Source organism: Trematomus bernacchii, unplaced genomic scaffold, assembly GCF_902827165.1.
Source record: "Trematomus bernacchii unplaced genomic scaffold, fTreBer1.1, whole genome shotgun sequence".
In the NCBI taxonomy this organism is placed as follows: domain Eukaryota; kingdom Metazoa; phylum Chordata; class Actinopteri; order Perciformes; family Nototheniidae; genus Trematomus; species Trematomus bernacchii.
Genome location: NW_022987597.1, coordinates 858,085 through 870,939, shown reverse-complemented (window position 1 = coordinate 870,939; position 12,855 = coordinate 858,085). Strand labels below are relative to the sequence as shown.

General features: G+C 43.2%; 1 long non-coding RNA gene across 1 annotated transcript; it reads right to left on the bottom strand.

Annotated features, from left to right (window-relative positions):
* Positions 1-1,630: 1,630 nt before the first annotated feature.
* LOC117482495 lies at positions 1,631-3,189 on the bottom strand. Its single transcript, XR_004555889.1, has 2 exons — positions 2,985-3,189; positions 1,631-1,974 (listed from the first exon to the last, which is right to left on the bottom strand). It is a non-coding gene; the product is annotated as an uncharacterized LOC117482495 (long non-coding RNA).
* Positions 3,190-12,855: the final 9,666 nt, after the last annotated feature.

Below are 12,855 nucleotides of genomic sequence, written 5' to 3'. Positions count from 1 at the left end.
GTACATGCTTGTATCCCCAGACGTGTGATGTGAGGACGTGTAGTGCAGATCATACAGTGTGCAGCATGAGGGTAATTGATCCACACATAACGAGGCGGAGGTTCAAACAAAGGTTACTAATCTGCTAAATATGCTGATTACTGATCTGGGGCCTCATTTATAACGCCTTGCGTAGGATTCACGTGAGAAGGTTGCTTACGTAGTACAAAGCAAAAAAATAGGTACAGAAATGTTCCGACATTTTCCGATTCACAAAACATTGCGTACCGGCGAGGGAAGTGCGTACGGCACTCCCTACGCCCGTTTCCCTTTATAAATCACAATCGACTCGAAATGTGGCGCAGCTTTTGCAGGGCTTCACGTAACGCCCATATGTGCCTATAAATAGTCAAAGAAACGCCCATCCATCCATCCATCCATCCATTCATTCATTGTGACTGACTGCATGAAGAAGATCACAGGAAATGAGGACAGAACAGCTAAAAAAGACATCTCACACCGTGTCAGATTTAGGTTATTTTGTGGAGGTGGAGATAAATCATATTGTTTGGTGGATGCAGTTTGAACCAGAGTAGCAGCATGGAGGTCGGATCGTCACCAACATAAATAAATAAGTGGTCCGAAAAAAGTTAATGACAAAATAAATACACATAGCCTTCCTCAGGCAGTGTGTTTGTCCCGGGGACAGGAGACCCCCCCCCTTGATGAGAAACTGTAAGAAATGATGGGGGAATCCCTCCGGAGTGTAGTCATGACGACTGGATCTGAATTATTGTGTTGTATTTGGTGGTTTGTGTTCCAGCTGTCGATCAGCAACTATAGATCCATAATCCACCAGTTAAAGGAAATACAATGTGTTGTGTTATATTAGCTGTTTACCACATATGGTGTTCTTAGTTTCCATACCTCCTGGGTTTTACGAGCGACTTATCAAGTCTTGGCAAACGGCATAAAACACGATTAAACGTGATAGGATATAAAACCATGCTCGTATCTACAACCTATAGAAATGCTAAACGGCGTCAGTTTAGACGTAATTCTGTCCTCCTGCTTACCGCATCATTTATGAGAAAACATTTCATAACATGAACACAACATATTCGAGGTGGTTTTAAATAACATATCCGTATTTATTTATTTCTCCAAGTGATGTGTTTGTGTGCACTGAGGAGTCTCAAACAGGCGTTTGTTTCATCATTTTAAGATTGGCTTTAATCAATGTTTGAAAATGAATTCTTCATATTTGATAAATGAGAGGTAACATTTTATTGATGGTATTATTTCCACATATTTCTCTCCATTCTTCCTTCTGCCAACGGCAGGGCCGGCCCTCGGCATAGGCAGTATAGGCGAATGCTAAGGGCGCATCAAACCATCGGGGCACCGGAAATTGAAAAAAAGAAGAAAAGTTAGAAATTAAAAAAATGTTTTGTTTGAAATTTCACAACAACACAATTTCCCGATTTTGGATCAACAAAGTACATCTTATTATCTTATACTAACAGAACTACGCCTATATTGCGTACAGCGCCCATAAACTATGGCGCACCCTGTTAGCAGAGTAAGCATAACTTCATTGCTGTTTAGCATCCAAATAAGCGGAGGAGTAACGAAACATCAGAGGCAGTGGCATTTCATTCAACGGGCCCTCCCATTGGAGGCGTGGCTTTATTTATACCCATCATTGACCTTTAACCTGTTACGCTATTGGCTTCCAGTCATGCACAACAAATAACACAAATTGGTAACATATTTACCTGAATGTTAACACCCCCACTTGATAACACATTTGTGGTCTTTTAACAAATAAAAACATTATAAGGTTCTCTACCTTACAGAAATTGTTACTCACCAAACATAAACTTTGCAAACTTAATCAACTTAAACTTTGGTGCAGGTTTTGTCATAACATCTGCCACCATCTGGTCTGTTGGACAATAAATCAGATTTGTTTTTCCCCCTTCCACAGTTGACCTCAGAAAATGATACTTAATGTCAATATGCTTGCATCTCTGTCTGTTAACAGGATTCTTTGCCAACGCTATTGTGCCCTGGTTGTCTTCGTAAATCGTAGGTAGTGTATATTCACATTTGTCAATGCCCTCTAGTAGTTGTATTAGGTACATACACTCCTGCATAGTAGCTGCTAAAGCCATATACTCGGCTTCACAAGTTGATAAAGCAACAGTTGGCTGCTTTTTGGTTTTCCAAGAAACCAGTGGCCCGCTCTCATTAAGGCTAACACAATAACCTGACATACTACGTCTGTCGGTTAGATCAGCAGCCCAATCTGCATCGCTGTATGCTTGTAAGCCCAGTTTTTCACTCTTACATTTCCGGTAACACAGCTTCCTGTCGATTGTACCTTTCAAATATCTCAGTACATGTGTGACAGTAATCCATTGCTCTTCTGTCGGCTCAGAAAAATACTGGGACAGTTTACTGACAACAAAACTCAAATCAGGCCTCGTGCACACAGCTAGGTAGATCAGGCTACCTACTGCCTCTCTGTACATTCTAACATCCTTCATCGGTACAGCATCATCCAAGTAGTTCAGTTTTTGCTCACAAGGTGTCGCTCTCGGTTTACAATCCTGCATGTTAAACCTTTCAAGTATTTTGTTCACATATTTCTTCTGTGACATCTTTACACATGAATCAGTTTGATCAAAATCAATGCCAAGGAAATGTTTTAGTTTCCCCAAGTCCTTCATCCTGAATTTAGCTGTGAGCATCTCTTTAACAACTTTCAATGCATTGTTATCACTAGCTGCAATGATTATATCATCAACCCATATTATCATTATCACTTTCCAGTTTTCAGTTTCTTTTGTGTAAACACAATGGTCAGCAGGGTTCTGTAGGAACTCATTTTCACTCAGATACTCATGTAGCATTTTGTTCCAATTTCTGCCTGACTGTTTAAGCCCATATAATGACTTTTCTAGCTTGTACACCAACTTTTCACCTTTACTAGATTTGACCTCAAAACCCTCTGGCTGGTCCATGTATATCTCACAGTCTATTGGTGCATGTAGGTAAGCAGTTTTAACATCCATTTGGTGTAAAATCAGATTTTCCTGTGCTGCTTTTTGCATTAACACTCTGATACTGGTGAGGTTAGCGGTAGGTGAAAATGTCTCATCATAGTTTTCACCCCTCTTCTGACTGTATCCCTTGGCTACATATCGTGCCTTGCAGGGTTCGAGTTATAAACTGAGCTCTATGGGGGTCTTTGAAACTAGCACGCACGCACGCACGCACGCACGCACACGCACACACACACACACACACACAATAAAAAAAAAAATCGCTAGGCCATCGGGAAACCTCCCGGCCCTCCCGATGGCCAGTCCGGGCCTGCCAGCAGCCCTCCACTTGCTACAAACTTAAATATGAAAACATAGCCGTGGGAACATGTTTCAAATGGGGGGTGCTGTGGGGATGACACCAGGGCCGGTTCTGACCCGTTTGCTGCCCTAGGCAAGATTTTTGCTGGTTCAATTATATCTTATTTTATCAGTTAACATTTATTTATTCATCCATATTTTTTAATCTCTCCAGTTTTAAAGGATATTGTTGGTTTACTGTCCTATAGTATACATGTGCCAAGAGCAAGGACTGTCTTAGGTAAGACAGCTTTTATGCTTGCTTGGAACAATCTTCAGCAAGAATTGAAACTGAGCAATCTCATTCCTCTGCATGTTTTTAAAGCTAGGCTAAATGAAATGCTTGTTGATACTATGGGCACTTGTAAATGTCTATAACTATGTAAATGTATCTTGTAAATATAATGTATGATGTCCTTTATTGTTTTATGTTTCATGTGGAACCTCCAAAGTAACTTCCTGAAATGTAATTGTCTGCGGTGATTCTACGGAGTCCCCAAAGGCCCAAAATTGTGCACACAAAACATATTTTCGGCTGCCCGGGCCTAAGGAAGTAGCTCTACTTATGAAATCTCTGTTAGTTTAAACTCCCACTTCACTACTTTACATTCAAAACAAATAGCTTATAAAATGTGGCACGGCATTATTGATAAAGCTACATATTAGTCTATAAAATAGTTACATCATACTTATCTTAACCAGCAACACCAATAAAATACTGCTACACATAAATGCATTGCAAATAATCATCAGTTTTTATTCAATGCATATAGAGGCAACTGAACCACACATCAACATTTCATCCATGCATTTCTTCACTTGTCAGTTGTTGTTCAAGCTCTCAAACAAACAAGCGGGCAGTACATCACATCGGCTCTTTTTCTGCTACTTTGACAACATGGTTGCAACCGGTTTCCGTGCTGTTGATGCCAATTTTCATTTTTTTCTATAGTGAGTTGATGATTTCATAAACTAAGAGTGAGGTACATTTTCGCCTCGCAAATTTTCCATCCAAATGAAGCAACATTTCTAAATCATTTTCAGACAAATTTGACTACACATGTTAGTGTTGTTCAATCTTATTGTCTTATATTTGTGTACAGCACTTTGAATTGCTTTGTGTTGAAAGGTGCTCTATAAATAAACTTGATGACTCACAATCTACTAGGATTAATAAATGTCCAAAGTGTCTATTACGTCAGTAGGAAATCCAACCTAGAGCAACTGAGCATTGGAATAAAACATGTTGTTTCATAAGGCCCAATGAGAACAAACACATCTAAACGGGAAAGTGTAAAAACATGTTGAATCATGAAACATCTGCTAGAACAAGACACACCAAGTTTTTGTTTTTCTAAAAACAAAACAATGAGGTAGATACTAGCTGTCATTTTTTTTAAGGAGGGGCAGCTTGGGCGTATTGTTGTACATAGCCGTGGGAACATGTTTCAAATGGGGGGTGCTGTGGGGATGACACCAGGGCCGGTTCTGACCCATTTGCTGCCCTAGGCAAGATTTTTGCTGGTTCATTTATATCTTATTTTACCAGTTAACATTTATTTATTTATCCATATTTTTTAATCTCTCCAGTTTTAAAGGATATTGTTGGTTTACTGTCCTTTAGTATACATTGGAATGATTTCAAACCTGTTTTTATTTATCCTAATAATTATAAAGGTGTGCCTTGTGATCAAACCGTTTGAGACCCACTGAGATAACTTAGACTAAAGTGAACTATCTAAACACTCAGAGTCCTTTACCTCACTGAGCCTCTCAGGGCACATGGAAAATGTAACCGGGGTGAAAAGGGTGTTACCTTTACTTAATTATGAATGTGAACATCAAGGCCGAAAATTCGTTTTTTTTGTATTATATTTGTATTATATTTCCATTTAATCTTGTGGACGTGCAGATTCCCTGTCCTCCATCAGGGGGTGCTGCAGCACCCTCAGCACCCCTACTTACCACGGCCCTGTATGAAAAGGTTCAACTGCGCACACACACATCATCTCGGCTCGCGCTGCACGCTCACAGGCATAGATTGTGCAATAAAGTATTGCGCACCTTGGAGGTGCAGCGCAGGCATATTGTTATTCAAGAGATGCGTTGTTCTTTTGGAAAACATGTTTTTCTTTTCAATAATACTCATTACATTGACACATGCATTATTTGTGATTAAAATAATGGTTGTTGGTAATGTATTAGCGACCCCCACAGATGTATGATTTCACTGCGTCCGTGGGAGCTCAGACCCCTCCTTATGGGAGCTCAGCTCCCATTGGCTCCCACATAACTCGAACCCTGGTGCCTTGTATCTTTCGGATCCATCAACATTGGTTTTGATATCGTACACCCATTTACCCCCCACTGCTTTCTCATCTTGAGGTAAGTTGGTCAGGATAAATGTGTCATTCTCTTTTAGTGATTGCATTTCTTCATCCATTGCAATAACCCATTGTTTTGACTCAGATGAAGTTACAGCCTCCCTAAATGTTAAAGGGATATTGCACATTAATCTGTAACAATAGCCAATATTTGTCAGTAGCTGGTCCTCACTTTCCTTACCACATACACTGTCACATAAGTAAGCTGGCTTCTTCCTCACTCTTGAAGGATAACGCCTAAGCTCACTCTTGTCTTTTGTCTCTGTTACAACAGGTATAGATACTGGCCTTACGTTAGTATCACGTTTGTTTTTGCCAGATTTGTTCTGTACCTCAAAATCATCATCAGAGACGGTTTCTGTTTGTGTTTCTCTTTCTGAATTGGTCTTGGTCACAAACTTCACAAGTCTAGATTTTTGCACTTTTCCACTGTGAGGGAAATAGACCATGTAGGCTGGACTATTTTTGTCATATCCAACAAAAATTCCCTCTTCACACCTTGAGTCCAGTTTCTTTTTGTCTTGCTTATAAGCATAGCACACTGACCCAAACTTGTGCATTCTGGAAAGGTTAGGCCGTCTACCTGTCAGCATAAAGTAAGGTGTCTGTTTTGTGCGGTTGTTAAAGCATCTATTCCTTACTACAGCTGCTGTCTGTACTGCATAGGTCCACATACTTTTTGGCATCTCATTTTCTATAAGCATGCACCTGGCCATGTCAAAAAGTGTGCGCCAATTCCTTTCAGCAGTGCCATTTTGATGTGGGGAATACGGTGCTGACTTTTCATGTCTAATCCTATTACTGCATAGTAATGCTTGGTAATGTTTCCCTGTGAACTCTGTGCCATTGTCTGACCTGATACATTTTACTTTCCCGTATGGGGCAGTATCGGCCAGAAATCTCTCTGTTGCTTGCACTGTGTCACTTTTGTTTTTAAGGAAATACACAAACACTGCACTGGAGTAATCATCTGTGAATGATAAAGCATACTTAAAGCCTTCTCTGGATTGCGGATCTATTGGTCCTGCTATATCTGTGTGCACCAACTCTAGAGCTGCTTTGGCTCTTACATCAGGCTCCCTGTTCCTGGTTTGGGTAAACTTCCCTTTAGTGCATACATCACAATGTGGAGGTTTGTTTACCTTACCCTTAACTGACATGCCATTAACAACATTCTGTAACTTCTGAATATCATCATAATTACAGTGTCCCAGGATCTCATGCCATGTCTGTAAATCATAACACCTGTTGCATTGGTCATCACATTCATCATTTACTGTGTTCAAGAAATAAAGTCTGTTCAATTCATAAATGTGAAATGTTGTACCGTCTTTGTGTTGCAGGACGTCTTTGCCCTGCTTGAAGGTTACCGTTGCTCCTTTGGTTGTAGCTTCTTTCACAGAAAAAATGTCTTGGGGGTACGATGGGATGTACAACGCCTTCTTCAGAGTTGTTTTGTGTCTTTTCCCCATGCTGTCCACCATAATAATAACAGCGTCCCCTCCTCCTTCTGCTACACCATTGCACCTGGTACCATCAGCTAATTCCACACAGTGGGACTCAGCCTGGAAGTCATCATCAAACCTCTTGAACTTTTTTACATCCGTCACGATATGTGAAGTCGCCCCGGTGTCCACCATCAGTCCTCTCTCGGTGATGCTGCGTCCTGGCTGGACCTTGTTGTCCACGTCGTTGACTCGGAAAGCATACTCCTCGCCAGTCGTTTCATCCGAAGCTTTCCGCGCGTCGTCCTCCCGTCGCTGCTTCCGCCTGCAGGCTGCATCCCGATGCGTGTTGCTCTTACAATGACTGCACCACAGCTTACGTTGGCACGTTCCGGCCTTGTGTCCACTCAGGCCGCATCTATAACAAACAATGTCTGCACACTTGGTTCCTTTATCCCATGCTCTTGGTACAGAGGGTCGTCTCGCTCTCAACTGTTCCCGCGCCCTCATGACGTTGTCCTCTGGTGGCGGGGTGCGCATTCGCTCAGTATCCTCATAGCTGCGGAGCTTAGTCTTAAATTCAGCAAAACTTATTATCCTGTCAATTTGCGTGATGTGTATGGCGAATGGTTTAAATGATTCTGGCAGTCCCTTCAAAACCATTGCTACAAGAAGCCCATCACTTAATTTCTCCTCCGCGTTTCTCAAAGCGGTGATGGCGGTCTCTGCACGTATTATATACTCCGTCACACTTTCACTGCTTGACTTTAGGAGTGATGTCAGTTCAGTATATAGGCTGATAATACGTGGTTTACCTGTGCCTGCATAATAGTCTCTTAAAATCTTCAATGCCTGCCGACCATTATCCGCCGCCTCCCTCATTACAAGGGACAAACTTTTGTCATCAAGAAATTGGATAAGCTCTGCATAAGCCTCTTCATTTTTCCTTTCATCGTCCGCCTCTTCATCTTCCTCAATTATGTCCGTAGGACTCCTTAAAATAGTATTCTTCAGTCCCTGTAAGCGAAGATGGCCCAAGAATTTCGTCTCCCACAGTTCATAGGTCTTTTCATCCCCGTCAAACACTAACCGAGACCAGCGGGTACTGGAACCTGCGCCCAACCTACTCATGGCGTTAGCTTAGCTTGCTAATCCACCACACGTGCTACGTTGCGACTTTCCATCGGTGGACAAACGCCGGAAATACTTATTTGGGTGTCTCTGGGCCCATAACCTGTTAGCAGAGTAAGCATAACTTCATTGCTGTTTAGCATCCAAATAAGCGGAGGAGTAACGAAACATCAGAGACAGTGGCATTTCATTCAACGGGCCCTCCCATTGGAGGCGTGGCTTTATTTATACCCATCATTGACCTTTAACCTGTTACGCTATTGGCTTCCAGTCATGCACAACAAATAACACAAATTGGTAACATATTTACCTGAATGTTAACACACCCCCCCCCCAAAATCAAGTTGATTTGAAATTGTTCTTTTTTTGAAATAATTGTTTTAGTATGCAATTATAGCTAAAATCTTGCCTAGGGCAGCAAATTGGTCAGGGCCGGCCCTGGCCAACGGTGTCGCAGTTTCTCGTCTCTCCCGTGTGTGTGCTTAGTGCGTACGCATGGGTTAGAGTTTGCGTGGAGGACTGCACATTTTCCCGTCAAGTTAGTATTTTATAAATCGCAAACATTGCGTAGAAACTGGCGTACGCCATTTTTTGAGCGTATATCCCTTTATAAATGAGGCCCCAGATCTCTAAGAAAGACAGCGACACTGGATCTGATCCTCCGTCACGCTTCACGTACAGTTTTCATTGGTCCCTCTTCTTTAGAGAAGACCAGGAAATGATGGATACACGGATCGTGTTCAAATCAATAGGCACGCAATGACTCTAAATAATAATGATCACGCCACCAAACACACATTCAAACTAAAGGAACCAGCCTGTTTGGAAAATGTAAGACGTAGAAAGTACAGGTATTTGGGTTCAACATGTGAGAAGTAGAAAGTACAGGTATTTGAGTTCAACATGTAAGAAGTAGAAAGTACAGGTATTTGTGTTCAACATGTAAGAAGTAGAAAGTACAGGTATTTGTGTTCAACATGTGAGAAGTAGAAAGTACAGGTATTTGTGTTCAACATGTGAGAAGTAGAAAGTACAGGTATTTGTGTTCAACATGTAAGAAGTAGAAAGTACAGGTATTTGTGTTCAACATGTAAGAAGTAGAAAGTACAGGTATTTGTGTTCAACATGTGAGAAGTAGAAAGTACAGGTATTTGTGTTCAAAATGTAAGAAGTAGAAAGTACAGGTATTTGTGTTCAACATGTAAGAAGTAGAAAGTACAGGTATTTGTGTTCAACATGTAAGAAGTAGAAAGTACAGGTATTTGTGTTCAACATGTAAGAAGTAGAAAGTACAGGTATTTGTGTTCAACATGTGAGAAGTAGAAAGTACAGGTATTTGTGTTCAACATGTAAGAAGTAGAAAGTACAGGTATTTGTGTTCAACATGTAAGAAGTAGAAAGTACAGGTATTTGTGTTCAACATGTGAGAAGTAGAAAGTACAGGTATTTGTGTTCAACATGTAAGAAGTAGAAAGTACAGGTATTTGTGTTCAACATGTAAGAAGTAGAAAGTACAGGTATTTGTGTTCAACATGTAAGAAGTAGAAAGTACAGGTATTTGTGTTCAACATGTAAGAAGTAGAAAGTACAGGTATTTGTGTTCAAAATGTAAGAAGTAGAAAGTAAAAAGTCGTCAGAAACATATGTAGTGGAGTAAAGTACTGATACCAGAAAAATGTATTTCAGTACACTAACACAGTATTTGTACTCCACTTCTTCCCTCCTCTGCCTTTAACCCTTTAACAAGACTCAGAGAAATATCTCCGTCCTCCACGTCTTCCTCTTTTCCATTACAGTTTCTGATCAGATCCATCACTCCCTCACGTCCATCACTCCCTCACATCCATCACTCCCTCAGATCCATCACTCCCTCACGTCCATCACTCCCTCACGTCCATCACTCCCTCACGTCCATCACTCCCTCACGTCCATCACTCCCTCACATCCATCACTCCCTCAGATCCATCACTCCCTCACGTCCATCACTCCCTCACGTCCATCACTCCCTCACGTCCATCACTCCCTCACGTCCATCACTCCCTCACATCCATCACTCCCTCAGATCCATCACTCCCTCAGATCCATCACTCCCTCACGTCCATCACTCCCTCACGTCCATCACTCCCTCACGTCCATCACTCCCTCACGTCCATCACTCCCTCACGTCCATCACTCCCTCACATCCATCACTCCCTCAGATCCATCACTCCCTCAGATCCATCACTCCCTCACGTCCATCACTCCCTCACGTCCATCACTCCCTCACGTCCATCACTCCCTCACGTCCATCACTCCCTCACGTCCATCACTCCCTCAGATCCATCACTCCCTCACGTCCATCACTCCCTCACGTCCATCACTCCCTCAGTTCCATCACTCCCTCACGTCCATCACTCCCTCACGTCCATCACTCCCTCAGATCCATCACTCCCTCACGTCCATCACTCCCTCACGTCCATCACTCCCTCACGTCCATCACTCCCTCACATCCATCACTCCCTCAGATCCATCACTCCCTCACGTCCATCACTCCCTCACGTCCATCACTCCCTCACGTCCATCACTCCCTCAGATCCATCACTCCCTCACGTCCATCACTCCCTCACGTCCATCACTCCCTCACGTCCATCACTCCCTCACGTCCATCACTCCCTCAGATCCATCACTCCCTCACGTCCATCACTCCCTCACGTCCATCACTCCCTCACATCCATCACTCCCTCACGTCCATCACTCCCTCACATCCATCACTCCCTCACATCCATCACTCCCTCACATCCATCACTCCCTCAGGTCCATCACTCCCTCACGTCCATCACTCCCTCACATCCATCACTCCCTCAGATCCATCACTCCCTCACGTCCATCACTCCCTCACGTCCATCACTCCCTCAGATCCATCACTCCCTCACGTCCATCACTCCCTCACGTCCATCACTCCCTCACGTCCATCACTCCCTCACGTCCATCACTCCCTCAGATCCATCACTCCCTCACGTCCATCACTCCCTCACGTCCATCACTCCCTCACATCATCACTCCCTCAGATCCATCACTCCCTCACGTCCATCACTCCCTCACGTCCATCACTCCCTCACGTCCATCACTCCCTCACGTCCATCACTCCCTCACGTCCATCACTCCCTCACGTCCATCACTCCCTCACGTCCATCACTCCCTCACATCCATCACTCCCTCACGTTGTCCACTTCAAACTGGACCTTTTATTGTTCGGTTTGAAGTCAAAGTAGTTAACAGTATTTCATTGTACATCCTGTTTTAAGCTCATCTTATTCTGTTATACATGCATATAGTCCTGCATTACTTGCACATTGAACACCTGCAGCATTGTCTTGCACTATTTCTATTGTTTAATGTCTTATATGTTGCATTGGTGAAGGATGCCTGGACTTTGTTATGATGTTTTTCATGGCCATTACTAAACTGTAACATCCTGTGAGGATAAAACCTTTAAATCTTGAATCTTATATAAAACTGTAAAAATACCTGCAGTGTTAGAAGAGGTTGCAGCAGGTGGTGTGAGGAGTCCTATCTACAACTGGACATCTAAATAGGTTTTAGAAAACATTCCCACAAACATGAAGGCTTATCCATCAAGAAACTATGGTGGCCGACAGGTGCAAACAACGACGCACCAGGGGACACTAAAGAGTGACGCACACAGCTGGGAGACCAGGGGACACTAAAGAGTGACGCACACAGCTGGGAGACCAGAGGACACTAAAGAGTGACGCACACAGGGAGACCAGAGGACACTAAAGAGTGACGCACACAGGGAGACCAGGGGACACTAAAGAGTGACGCGCACAGGGAGACCAGAGGACACTAAAGAGTGACGCACACAGGGAGACCAGGGGACACTAAAGAGTGACGCGCACAGGGAGACCAGGGGACACTAAAGAGTGACGCACACAGGGAGACCAGAGGACACTAAAGAGTGACGCGCACAGGGAGACCAGGGGACACTAAAGAGTGACGCGCACAGGGAGACCAGGGGACACTAAAGAGTGACGCGCACAGGGAGACCAGGGGACACTAAAGAGTGACGCACACAGGGACACCAGGGGACAGCGCTTGGTGACGTTCAGGATTATAAAGCTGAACCACTGTCTCTGTCACTTCCTTGTGAATCCTCTCTCAGTGTGAACTGGACTGAGAGAGAGGATTAAAGATGATCCTCGGCTCAGTGTCATGATCCCGACACACGAGGTGAACCTTTCTTTATTTCAGCTGTTAAATGTGTCCTGCTGTGACTCAGGACTATTCAAAAGGACATAATAAAAGCTTTGTGTACATCTTTCCACCACAGAGAGACGGCCTTTGTTCTCTCTCTGTGATGAACACATCTGAGCACGCTTCTTCAAAGAAAAGGTAAGAAAAGGGAATTTAAATAATGACATCCCTTCAGGTCCCAGGGTACAACGGGGCGGCACGATATTAAAAATATCTGCAGAGTCACACAAACACAATTCATCTCACACAGTT